The 12657-nt window shown below is 67.8% G+C and overlaps 5 non-coding genes across 5 annotated transcripts; all 5 read right to left on the bottom strand.

The window, feature by feature from the left end:
• Window positions 1-2407: 2407 nt before the first annotated feature.
• Window positions 2408-2526, bottom strand: LOC137214152 (5S ribosomal RNA). The gene has a single exon (XR_010938773.1). It is a non-coding gene; the product is annotated as a 5S ribosomal RNA (ribosomal RNA).
• A 938-nt stretch (window positions 2527-3464) lies between these two features.
• Window positions 3465-3583, bottom strand: LOC137214151 (5S ribosomal RNA). Its single transcript, XR_010938772.1, has one exon. It is a non-coding gene; the product is annotated as a 5S ribosomal RNA (ribosomal RNA).
• Window positions 3584-6285: 2702 nt separating this feature from the next.
• On the bottom strand, window positions 6286-6404 carry LOC137214150 (5S ribosomal RNA). Its single transcript, XR_010938771.1, has one exon. It is a non-coding gene; the product is annotated as a 5S ribosomal RNA (ribosomal RNA).
• Window positions 6405-9107: 2703 nt separating this feature from the next.
• Window positions 9108-9226, bottom strand: LOC137214148 (5S ribosomal RNA). Its single transcript, XR_010938770.1, has one exon. It is a non-coding gene; the product is annotated as a 5S ribosomal RNA (ribosomal RNA).
• A 938-nt stretch (window positions 9227-10164) lies between these two features.
• LOC137213592 (5S ribosomal RNA) lies at window positions 10165-10283 on the bottom strand. Its single transcript, XR_010938227.1, has one exon. It is a non-coding gene; the product is annotated as a 5S ribosomal RNA (ribosomal RNA).
• Between the last annotated feature and the right edge of the window lie 2374 nt (window positions 10284-12657).

Here is a 12657-nt window from a genome sequence, read left to right as displayed (position 1 = left end):
CGGCCCTGCCCGCCCACGCGGCGCTAGGCGCAGCCCGACCGCAGCCCGGGCCGGCCCTTCTGCCCGACAGCAGCTGGCCCGAAGCCACTGGGAGCCACCATTGAGTCGCCACGGCCCCTCAGCCCCGGCAAGGCCACCCTTGCCCCCACACCCCCCACCGAGCTCAGGACCCCGCCCCTGGTGGCCGGCAGGCCCGGGGAAGTGGCCCCTGCCCTCGATCCCGCACCCGCACCCGGCCGCGGTGACACGTCAGAGGGGCGGGGTGGTGGTGGGGCGGGGCTTTTGTCGGAGGGAGCTGTGGAGGGACACACCGGCACACAGGTGGCGGCGCCGGGGCTGGGCGCCGGTGGGGGAGGCCAGGTGCAGGTCGAGGGGCTCGCGGGCCGAAAGGACGGCAACTGGGCCCGCGGCGGAGTCTGGGTCTGGAGGGCTCTGAGCCTCCATCCGCTCTGGTGCCTCGGGTCTACCGGCCCGACGCCTGGTAGCGTGACACCCCACCGGCCCACAGACGTAGCCTCCCCAGCTGTGCTCACAGCGAGTCCAACCGCAGCCTGCATCCCTCCGCGGGACACTTGGATTACTCCCGCGATCCCCACGAGGTGCGGCACCCGGCGGCCGAATGGGCTGAGATCCTGCCCTTGCGGCGGCGCCCTGTGGCCACCTCCGCCTCCCTCACGGTACTGGCCGAGGCCTCGGACCAGCGGGCCCCGGCTCCCAGCTCAGCGCTGCTCCTCCGCCCCTCTCACCTCCTGCCCGACGTCCAGGCTACCGAGCACCCTCCACCCCCGCCCACCTTCATGCCACTCAGCCGGAACCCGGGAGGCAATGCCAACTACCAGGTGTATGACAGTCTGGTGCTGAAGCGGCAACCGCAGGAGGGCCAAGCGCGGGCCAACTCGCTGCTACCTTCCACCTCGGCCTCCAGGCCCTCTCTGCACGGGAGCCAGACTGGGAAAATGAACTTACCAGCAGCAAATGGGGGCAGGGGCAGGGGGCGGCAGGGCATGGAGAGAGGAATAAAGAGCGCCAGAGTCCAGGAAACATTGGTGGTCTGTGGCTTGGAAGCGCCACTCCTTCTGCCAGCCTGGGTCCCTGCGCTTGGCTTCCTGCAATAAGAAGCCAGTGTCCCCTTCTTGGCCTGAGGGTCCCTTTGGTTTAGTGGCCACAGCTCTGCCAGCAGGCCCCTCCTGGTCCTATACCATGCACTAAGTACATCTGCAGCTGCAGACTCCAAACCCCTGGTCTCTGGGCACCTCCTCTGTGTCTCAGCTGTCCCTGTCCACAGAGAGCCTCATACAAGAAGTTGCTTCCAAACTGGGAGGTTCCACATCTGGGCAGGTCCAGCTCCAGGCCCAGTGAAGGGCATGAAGAAGGCTGAGGCTCTGGACTCCAGCCAGGCCTTCAGCAGGCCTCTGAGGCCAAGGTCTTCCTAGTCTCAAGAGGGGCCAAGAGACGCAATGTGTCATTTGAACAAGTGAGTCAGCGGGCGGTGAGCGAATGAATGACCGCTCGAGGGGATGTATGCCGGCCACCGGGCCCTGTTTGACTGTCCAGGCTCAGCTTACCTGACCCTGGTTACCAGGGAATGCCACTCTGGGCCCTCCTTTTCATCCCCCTCCCTCACTGTGACCTCACCACCTGCCCCATTATGACCCAGTCTGGCTCCCAGTTAAAACTGGAGGGCAGAGGGCCCAGGCAGTCCTGGGACCAACGGCCATGGGTGAGCGAAACTACTACCGAGCCGAGCCGTTCACTGGCCCCATCCCCAGGAAATGCCAGGAGCAAGGATACTCAATTCTTCTGATCCCGGTCAGCTTCATCTTGCTCAACGTGGGGATCAACATGGTGACTATGGTCAGGGCAGGATCTGTGCAGCGCGGCTGGGGGAGCCCTGGGGTCTTGAAGGGGCTGAGGTGGGAGGGCTGCTGGGGTGTGACCGGACAAGGGTTGGATTTCAGGGCTCACCCTGCTCCCGGCCTCCCCCCTCCCCTTCTTCCCTCAACTCTGGAGGCATCTGAAGAGATTCTTGCGGGCACTTTTCAATCGTATTTTCCACAAAGGTGAGTGGGCGCCGGCGTGGGTTCAGGGGATGTGGGCCTGTCCCCTTTCTTCTATCCCTGCCTTGATTCTCAGCCCCTCAGGAACCCAGGCCCTGACCCATCTCGCCTTTCCCCACAGACAAGCAAGCCAGCTGTGTAGGCACCCATTGCATGTGCATGCGCTGCTCCGTGGATCCCAAGAACCTGTGCTCAAGAGTTTCTTCCCACTTCTGCCATCGCCCAAGCTTCCTGCTCGGGCAGGTAAACCACCTTGCCTACTGCCTGCAGCGGGGCTCGGCGGGGGCGGAGCCGGCGGCCCCCCCGCCGCGGGCGAGTAAAGGAGAAGGCGGGCGGAGCGGGAGGCAAAAAGCCTACAGCACCCGGTATTCCCAGGCGGTCTCCCATCCAAGTACTAACCAGGCCCGACCCTGCTTAGCTTCCGAGATCAGACGAGATCGGGCGCGTTCAGGGTGGTATGGCCGTAGACGGGGGCGGGGGGCCGCGGGCGGCCTCTTGAGGCCCAGTTTCGCTGGCGCTGGCGCCTTAACGCCAGCCTTGCGGCCGGCCCGCCCCGGCAGGGCCCCCTCGCCCGCCCAGGCAGGGGGAACGGAGGTCTCGGGTATCGGGCGGCGGCGGAGGGTTTGGCGACCACCTCCCAGCCCAGGGCGGCCCTGACCCAGCAAACCCTTCGGCGCTTGGCGCCCCGCCCAAGATCCCGCACGTCGCTCACAGGGACGTGGCCCCGGAGGCTTCAGGGCCCGGGGCCCGCGGTCCCTTGGGCATCGGCCCTGCCCGCCCACGCGGCGCTAGGCGCAGCCCGGCCGCAGCCCGGGCCGGCCCTCCTGCCCGACAGCAGCCGGCCCGAAGCCACCGGGAGCCACCATTGAGTCGCCACGGCCCCTCAGCCCCGGCAAGGCCACCCTTGCCCCCACACCCCCCGCCGAGCTCAGGACCCCGCCCCTGGTGGCCGGCAGGCCCGGGGAAGCGGCCCCTGCCCTCGATCCCGCTCCCGCACCCGGCCGCGGTGACACGCCAGAGGGGCGGGGTGGTGGTGGGGCGGGGCTTTTGTCGGAGGGAGCTGTGGAGGGACACACCGGCACACAGGTGGCGGCGCCGGGACTGGGCGCCGGTGGGGGCGGCCAGGTGCAGGTCGAGGGGCTCGCGGGCCGAAAGGACGGCAACTGGGCCCGCGGCGGAGTCTGGGTCCGGGCCAGCCACCCCGGGAGCGTCTGGGGTGCGGCTGCCTTCCAGGGCCGCCTTCTGGCCGCCTGGCCGGCCGGGCCGGCGGGGAGCGCCCCCGCCGGCGCGCGCCGTGGTGGGAGGGGCCTGAGGAGGTGGGGCCTGCAGCGCGGCCCGGCGGGGGCGGAGCCGGCGGCCCCAGCCGCGGGCGAGTAGAGGAGAAGGCGGGCGGAGCGGGAGGCAAAAAGCCTACAGCACCCGGTATTCCCAGGCGGTCTCCCATCCAAGTACTAACCAGGCCCGACCCTGCTTAGCTTCCGAGATCAGACGAGATCGGGCGCGTTCAGGGTGGTATGGCCGTAGACGGGGGCGGGGGGCCGCGGGCGGCCTCTTGAGGCCCAGTTTCGCTGGCGCTGGCGCCTTAACGCCAGCCTTGCGGCCGGCCCGCCCCGGCAGGGCCCCCTCGCCCGCCCAGGCAGGGGGAACGGAGGTCTCGGGTATCGGGCGGCGGCGGAGGGTTTGGCGACCACCTCCCAGCCCAGGGCGGCCCTGACCCAGCAAACCCTTCGGCGCTTGGCGCCCCGCCCAAGATCCCGCACGTCGCTCACAGGGACGTGGCCCCGGAGGCTTCAGGGCCCGGGGCCCGCGGTCCCTTGGGCATCGGCCCTGCCCGCCCACGCGGCGCTAGGCGCAGCCCGACCGCAGCCCGGGCCGGCCCTTCTGCCCGACAGCAGCTGGCCCGAAGCCACTGGGAGCCACCATTGAGTCGCCACGGCCCCTCAGCCCCGGCAAGGCCACCCTTGCCCCCACACCCCCCACCGAGCTCAGGACCCCGCCCCTGGTGGCCGGCAGGCCCGGGGAAGTGGCCCCTGCCCTCGATCCCGCACCCGCACCCGGCCGCGGTGACACGTCAGAGGGGCGGGGTGGTGGTGGGGCGGGGCTTTTGTCGGAGGGAGCTGTGGAGGGACACACCGGCACACAGGTGGCGGCGCCGGGGCTGGGCGCCGGTGGGGGAGGCCAGGTGCAGGTCGAGGGGCTCGCGGGCCGAAAGGACGGCAACTGGGCCCGCGGCGGAGTCTGGGTCTGGAGGGCTCTGAGCCTCCATCCGCTCTGGTGCCTCGGGTCTACCGGCCCGACGCCTGGTAGCGTGACACCCCACCGGCCCACAGACGTAGCCTCCCCAGCTGTGCTCACAGCGAGTCCAACCGCAGCCTGCATCCCTCCGCGGGACACTTGGATTACTCCCGCGATCCCCACGAGGTGCGGCACCCGGCGGCCGAATGGGCTGAGATCCTGCCCTTGCGGCGGCGCCCTGTGGCCACCTCCGCCTCCCTCACGGTACTGGCCGAGGCCTCGGACCAGCGGGCCCCGGCTCCCAGCTCAGCGCTGCTCCTCCGCCCCCTCACATCCTGCCCGACGTCCAGGCTACCGAGCACCCTCCACCCCCGCCCACCTTCATGCCACTCAGCCGGAACCCGGGAGGCAATGCCAACTACCAGGTGTATGACAGTCTGGTGCTGAAGCGGCAACCGCAGGAGGGCCAAGCGCGGGCCAACTCGCTGCTACCTTCCACCTCGGCCTCCAGGCCCTCTCTGCACGGGAGCCAGACTGGGAAAATGAACTTACCAGCAGCAAATGGGGGCAGGGGCAGGGGGCGGCAGGGCATGGAGAGAGGAATAAAGAGCGCCAGAGTCCAGGAAACATTGGTGGTCTGTGGCTTGGAAGCGCCACTACTTCTGCCAGCCTGGGTCCCTGCGCTTGGCTTCCTGCAATAAGAAGCCAGTGTCCCCTTCTTGGCCTGAGGGTCCCTTTGGTTTAGTGGCCACAGCTCTGCCAGCAGGCCCCTCCTGGTCCTATACCATGCACTAAGTACATCTGCAGCTGCAGACTCCAAACCCCTGGTCTCTGGGCACCTCCTCTGTGTCTCAGCTGTCCCTGTCCACAGAGAGCCTCATACAAGAAGTTGCTTCCAAACTGGGAGGTTCCACATCTGGGCAGGTCCAGCTCCAGGCCCAGTGAAGGGCATGAAGAAGGCTGAGGCTCTGGACTCCAGCCAGGCCTTCAGCAGGCCTCTGAGGCCAAGGTCTTCCTAGTCTCAAGAGGGGCCAAGAGACGCAATGTGTCATTTGAACAAGTGAGTCAGCGGGCGGTGAGCGAATGAATGACCGCTCGAGGGGATGTATGCCGGCCACCGGGCCCTGTTTGACTGTCCAGGCTCAGCTTACCTGACCCTGGTTACCAGGGAATGCCACTCTGGGCCCTCCTTTTCATCCCCCTCCCTCACTGTGACCTCACCACCTGCCCCATTATGACCCAGTCTGGCTCCCAGTTAAAACTGGAGGGCAGAGGGCCCAGGCAGTCCTGGGACCAACGGCCATGGGTGAGCGAAACTACTACCGAGCCGAGCCGTTCACTGGCCCCATCCCCAGGAAATGCCAGGAGCAAGGATACTCAATTCTTCTGATCCCGGTCAGCTTCATCTTGCTCAACGTGGGGATCAACATGGTGACTATGGTCAGGGCAGGATCTGTGCAGCGCGGCTGGGGGAGCCCTGGGGTCTTGAAGGGGCTGAGGTGGGAGGGCTGCTGGGGTGTGACCGGACAAGGGTTGGATTTCAGGGCTCACCCTGCTCCCGGCCTCCCCCCTCCCCTTCTTCCCTCAACTCTGGAGGCATCTGAAGAGATTCTTGCGGGCACTTTTCAATCGTATTTTCCACAAAGGTGAGTGGGCGCCGGCGTGGGTTCAGGGGATGTGGGCCTGTCCCCTTTCTTCTATCCCTGCCTTGATTCTCAGCCCCTCAGGAACCCAGGCCCTGACCCATCTCGCCTTTCCCCACAGACAAGCAAGCCAGCTGTGTAGGCACCCATTGCATGTGCATGCGCTGCTCCGTGGATCCCAAGAACCTGTGCTCAAGAGTTTCTTCCCACTTCTGCCATCGCCCAAGCTTCCTGCTCGGGCAGGTAAACCACCTTGCCTACTGCCTGCAGCGGGGCTCGGCGGGGGCGGAGCCGGCGGCCCCCCCGCCGCGGGCGAGTAAAGGAGAAGGCGGGCGGAGCGGGAGGCAAAAAGCCTACAGCACCCGGTATTCCCAGGCGGTCTCCCATCCAAGTACTAACCAGGCCCGACCCTGCTTAGCTTCCGAGATCAGACGAGATCGGGCGCGTTCAGGGTGGTATGGCCGTAGACGGGGGTGGGGGGCCGCGGGCGGCCTCTTGAGGCCCAGTTTCGCTGGCGCTGGCGCCTTAACGCCAGCCTGGCGGCCAGCCCGCCCCGGCAGGGCCCCCTCGCCCGCCCAGGCAGGGGGAACGGAGGTCTCGGGTATCGGGCGGCGGCGGAGGGTTTGGCGACCACCTCCCAGCCCAGGGCGGCCCTGACCCAGCAAACCCTTCGGCGCTTGGCGCCCCGCCCAAGATCCCGCACGTCGCTCACAGGGACGTGGCCCCGGAGGCTTCAGGGCCCGGGGCCCGCGGTCCCTTGGGCATCGGCCCTGCCCGCCCACGCGGCGCTAGGCGCAGCCCGACCGCAGCCCGGGCCGGCCCTCCTGCCCGACAGCAGCTGGCCCGAAGCCACTGGGAGCCACCATTGAGTCGCCACGGCCCCTCAGCCCCGGCAAGGCCACCCTTGCCCCCACACCCCCCACCGAGCTCAGGACCCCGCCCCTGGTGGCCGGCAGGCCCGGGGAAGTGGCCCCTGCCCTCGATCCCGCACCCGCACCCGGCCGCGGTGACACGTCAGAGGGGCGGGGTGGTGGTGGGGCGGGGCTTTTGTCGGAGGGAGCTGTGGAGGGACACACCGGCACACAGGTGGCGGCGCCGGGGCTGGGCGCCGGTGGGGGAGGCCAGGTGCAGGTCGAGGGGCTCGCGGGCCGAAAGGACGGCAACTGGGCCCGCGGCGGAGTCTGGGTCTGGAGGGCTCTGAGCCTCCATCCGCTCTGGTGCCTCGGGTCTACCGGCCCGACGCCTGGTAGCGTGACACCCCACCGGCCCACAGACGTAGCCTCCCCAGCTGTGCTCACAGCGAGTCCAACCGCAGCCTGCATCCCTCCGCGGGACACTTGGATTACTCCCGCGATCCCCACGAGGTGCGGCACCCGGCGGCCGAATGGGCTGAGATCCTGCCCTTGCGGCGGCGCCCTGTGGCCACCTCCGCCTCCCTCACGGTACTGGCCGAGGCCTCGGACCAGCGGGCCCCGGCTCCCAGCTCAGCGCTGCTCCTCCGCCCCTCTCACCTCCTGCCCGACGTCCAGGCTACCGAGCACCCTCCACCCCCGCCCACCTTCATGCCACTCAGCCGGAACCCGGGAGGCAATGCCAACTACCAGGTGTATGACAGTCTGGTGCTGAAGCGGCAACCGCAGGAGGGCCAAGCGCGGGCCAACTCGCTGCTACCTTCCACCTCGGCCTCCAGGCCCTCTCTGCACGGGAGCCAGACTGGGAAAATGAACTTACCAGCAGCAAATGGGGGCAGGGGCAGGGGGCGGCAGGGCATGGAGAGAGGAATAAAGAGCGCCAGAGTCCAGGAAACATTGGTGGTCTGTGGCTTGGAAGCGCCACTCCTTCTGCCAGCCTGGGTCCCTGCGCTTGGCTTCCTGCAATAAGAAGCCAGTGTCCCCTTCTTGGCCTGAGGGTCCCTTTGGTTTAGTGGCCACAGCTCTGCCAGCAGGCCCCTCCTGGTCCTATACCATGCACTAAGTACATCTGCAGCTGCAGACTCCAAACCCCTGGTCTCTGGGCACCTCCTCTGTGTCTCAGCTGTCCCTGTCCACAGAGAGCCTCATACAAGAAGTTGCTTCCAAACTGGGAGGTTCCACATCTGGGCAGGTCCAGCTCCAGGCCCAGTGAAGGGCATGAAGAAGGCTGAGGCTCTGGACTCCAGCCAGGCCTTCAGCAGGCCTCTGAGGCCAAGGTCTTCCTAGTCTCAAGAGGGGCCAAGAGACGCAATGTGTCATTTGAACAAGTGAGTCAGCGGGCGGTGAGCGAATGAATGACCGCTCGAGGGGATGTATGCCGGCCACCGGGCCCTGTTTGACTGTCCAGGCTCAGCTTACCTGACCCTGGTTACCAGGGAATGCCACTCTGGGCCCTCCTTTTCATCCCCCTCCCTCACTGTGACCTCACCACCTGCCCCATTATGACCCAGTCTGGCTCCCAGTTAAAACTGGAGGGCAGAGGGCCCAGGCAGTCCTGGGACCAACGGCCATGGGTGAGCGAAACTACTACCGAGCCGAGCCGTTCACTGGCCCCATCCCCAGGAAATGCCAGGAGCAAGGATACTCAATTCTTCTGATCCCGGTCAGCTTCATCTTGCTCAACGTGGGGATCAACATGGTGACTATGGTCAGGGCAGGATCTGTGCAGCGCGGCTGGGGGAGCCCTGGGGTCTTGAAGGGGCTGAGGTGGGAGGGCTGCTGGGGTGTGACCGGACAAGGGTTGGATTTCAGGGCTCACCCTGCTCCCGGCCTCCCCCCTCCCCTTCTTCCCTCAACTCTGGAGGCATCTGAAGAGATTCTTGCGGGCACTTTTCAATCGTATTTTCCACAAAGGTGAGTGGGCGCCGGCGTGGGTTCAGGGGATGTGGGCCTGTCCCCTTTCTTCTATCCCTGCCTTGATTCTCAGCCCCTCAGGAACCCAGGCCCTGACCCATCTCGCCTTTCCCCACAGACAAGCAAGCCAGCTGTGTAGGCACCCATTGCATGTGCATGCGCTGCTCCGTGGATCCCAAGAACCTGTGCTCAAGAGTTTCTTCCCACTTCTGCCATCGCCCAAGCTTCCTGCTCGGGCAGGTAAACCACCTTGCCTACTGCCTGCAGCGGGGCTCGGCGGGGGCGGAGCCGGCGGCCCCCCCGCCGCGGGCGAGTAAAGGAGAAGGCGGGCGGAGCGGGAGGCAAAAAGCCTACAGCACCCGGTATTCCCAGGCGGTCTCCCATCCAAGTACTAACCAGGCCCGACCCTGCTTAGCTTCCGAGATCAGACGAGATCGGGCGCGTTCAGGGTGGTATGGCCGTAGACGGGGGTGGGGGGCCGCGGGCGGCCTCTTGAGGCCCAGTTTCGCTGGCGCTGGCGCCTTAACGCCAGCCTGGCGGCCAGCCCGCCCCGGCAGGGCCCCCTCGCCCGCCCAGGCAGGGGGAACGGAGGTCTCGGGTATCGGGCGGCGGCGGAGGGTTTGGCGACCACCTCCCAGCCCAGGGCGGCCCTGACCCAGCAAACCCTTCGGCGCTTGGCGCCCCGCCCAAGATCCCGCACGTCGCTCACAGGGACGTGGCCCCGGAGGCTTCAGGGCCCGGGGCCCGCGGTCCCTTGGGCATCGGCCCTGCCCGCCCACGCGGCGCTAGGCGCAGCCCGGCCGCAGCCCGGGCCGGCCCTCCTGCCCGACAGCAGCCGGCCCGAAGCCACCGGGAGCCACCATTGAGTCGCCACGGCCCCTCAGCCCCGGCAAGGCCACCCTTGCCCCCACACCCCCCGCCGAGCTCAGGACCCCGCCCCTGGTGGCCGGCAGGCCCGGGGAAGCGGCCCCTGCCCTCGATCCCGCTCCCGCACCCGGCCGCGGTGACACGCCAGAGGGGCGGGGTGGTGGTGGGGCGGGGCTTTTGTCGGAGGGAGCTGTGGAGGGACACACCGGCACACAGGTGGCGGCGCCGGGGCTGGGCGCCGGTGGGGGCGGCCAGGTGCAGGTCGAGGGGCTCGCGGGCCGAAAGGACGGCAACTGGGCCCGCGGCGGAGTCTGGGTCCGGGCCAGCCACCCCGGGAGCGTCTGGGGTGCGGCTGCCTTCCAGGGCCGCCTTCTGGCCGCCTGGCCGGCCGGGCCGGCGGGGAGCGCCCCCGCCGGCGCGCGCCGTGGTGGGAGGGGCCTGAGGAGGTGGGGCCTGCAGCGCGGCCCGGCGGGGGCGGAGCCGGCGGCCCCCGCCGCGGGCGAGTAAAGGAGAAGGCGGGCGCAGCGGGAGGCAAAAAGCCTACAGCAACCGGTATTCCCAGGCGGTCTCCCATCCAAGTACTAACCAGGCCCGACCCTGCTTAGCTTCCGAGATCAGACGAGATCGGGCGCGTTCAGGGTGGTATGGCCGTAGACGGGGGTGGGGGGCCGCGGGCGGCCTCTTGAGGCCCAGTTTCGCTGGCGCTGGCGCCTTAACGCCAGCCTGGCGGCCAGCCCGCCCCGGCAGGGCCCCCTCGCCCGCCCAGGCAGGGGGAACGGAGGTCTCGGGTATCGGGCGGCGGCGGAGGGTTTGGCGACCACCTCCCAGCCCAGGGCGGCCCTGACCCAGCAAACCCTTCGGCGCTTGGCGCCCCGCCCAAGATCCCGCACGTCGCTCACAGGGACGTGGCCCCGGAGGCTTCAGGGCCCGGGGCCCGCGGTCCCTTGGGCATCGGCCCTGCCCGCCCACGCGGCGCTAGGCGCAGCCCGACCGCAGCCCGGGCCGGCCCTTCTGCCCGACAGCAGCTGGCCCGAAGCCACTGGGAGCCACCATTGAGTCGCCACGGCCCCTCAGCCCCGGCAAGGCCACCCTTGCCCCCACACCCCCCACCGAGCTCAGGACCCCGCCCCTGGTGGCCGGCAGGCCCGGGGAAGTGGCCCCTGCCCTCGATCCCGCACCCGCACCCGGCCGCGGTGACACGTCAGAGGGGCGGGGTGGTGGTGGGGCGGGGCTTTTGTCGGAGGGAGCTGTGGAGGGACACACCGGCACACAGGTGGCGGCGCCGGGGCTGGGCGCCGGTGGGGGAGGCCAGGTGCAGGTCGAGGGGCTCGCGGGCCGAAAGGACGGCAACTGGGCCCGCGGCGGAGTCTGGGTCTGGAGGGCTCTGAGCCTCCATCCGCTCTGGTGCCTCGGGTCTACCGGCCCGACGCCTGGTAGCGTGACACCCCACCGGCCCACAGACGTAGCCTCCCCAGCTGTGCTCACAGCGAGTCCAACCGCAGCCTGCATCCCTCCGCGGGACACTTGGATTACTCCCGCGATCCCCACGAGGTGCGGCACCCGGCGGCCGAATGGGCTGAGATCCTGCCCTTGCGGCGGCGCCCTGTGGCCACCTCCGCCTCCCTCACGGTACTGGCCGAGGCCTCGGACCAGCGGGCCCCGGCTCCCAGCTCAGCGCTGCTCCTCCGCCCCTCTCACCTCCTGCCCGACGTCCAGGCTACCGAGCACCCTCCACCCCCGCCCACCTTCATGCCACTCAGCCGGAACCCGGGAGGCAATGCCAACTACCAGGTGTATGACAGTCTGGTGCTGAAGCGGCAACCGCAGGAGGGCCAAGCGCGGGCCAACTCGCTGCTACCTTCCACCTCGGCCTCCAGGCCCTCTCTGCACGGGAGCCAGACTGGGAAAATGAACTTACCAGCAGCAAATGGGGGCAGGGGCAGGGGGCGGCAGGGCATGGAGAGAGGAATAAAGAGCGCCAGAGTCCAGGAAACATTGGTGGTCTGTGGCTTGGAAGCGCCACTACTTCTGCCAGCCTGGGTCCCTGCGCTTGGCTTCCTGCAATAAGAAGCCAGTGTCCCCTTCTTGGCCTGAGGGTCCCTTTGGTTTAGTGGCCACAGCTCTGCCAGCAGGCCCCTCCTGGTCCTATACCATGCACTAAGTACATCTGCAGCTGCAGACTCCAAACCCCTGGTCTCTGGGCACCTCCTCTGTGTCTCAGCTGTCCCTGTCCACAGAGAGCCTCATACAAGAAGTTGCTTCCAAACTGGGAGGTTCCACATCTGGGCAGGTCCAGCTCCAGGCCCAGTGAAGGGCATGAAGAAGGCTGAGGCTCTGGACTCCAGCCAGGCCTTCAGCAGGCCTCTGAGGCCAAGGTCTTCCTAGTCTCAAGAGGGGCCAAGAGACGCAATGTGTCATTTGAACAAGTGAGTCAGCGGGCGGTGAGCGAATGAATGACCGCTCGAGGGGATGTATGCCGGCCACCGGGCCCTGTTTGACTGTCCAGGCTCAGCTTACCTGACCCTGGTTACCAGGGAATGCCACTCTGGGCCCTCCTTTTCATCCCCCTCCCTCACTGTGACCTCACCACCTGCCCCATTATGACCCAGTCTGGCTCCCAGTTAAAACTGGAGGGCAGAGGGCCCAGGCAGTCCTGGGACCAACGGCCATGGGTGAGCGAAACTACTACCGAGCCGAGCCGTTCACTGGCCCCATCCCCAGGAAATGCCAGGAGCAAGGATACTCAATTCTTCTGATCCCGGTCAGCTTCATCTTGCTCAACGTGGGGATCAACATGGTGACTATGGTCAGGGCAGGATCTGTGCAGCGCGGCTGGGGGAGCCCTGGGGTCTTGAAGGGGCTGAGGTGGGAGGGCTGCTGGGGTGTGACCGGACAAGGGTTGGATTTCAGGGCTCACCCTGCTCCCGGCCTCCCCCCTCCCCTTCTTCCCTCAACTCTGGAGGCATCTGAAGAGATTCTTGCGGGCACTTTTCAATCGTATTTTCCACAAAGGTGAGTGGGCGCCGGCGT

Source organism: Pseudorca crassidens, chromosome 19 (assembly GCF_039906515.1).
Source record: "Pseudorca crassidens isolate mPseCra1 chromosome 19, mPseCra1.hap1, whole genome shotgun sequence".
NCBI classification, from domain to species: Eukaryota; Metazoa; Chordata; class Mammalia; order Artiodactyla; family Delphinidae; genus Pseudorca; species Pseudorca crassidens.
The sequence above is the reverse complement of the archived record's forward strand: the minus strand, read 5'-3'. Positions and strand labels throughout refer to the sequence as shown.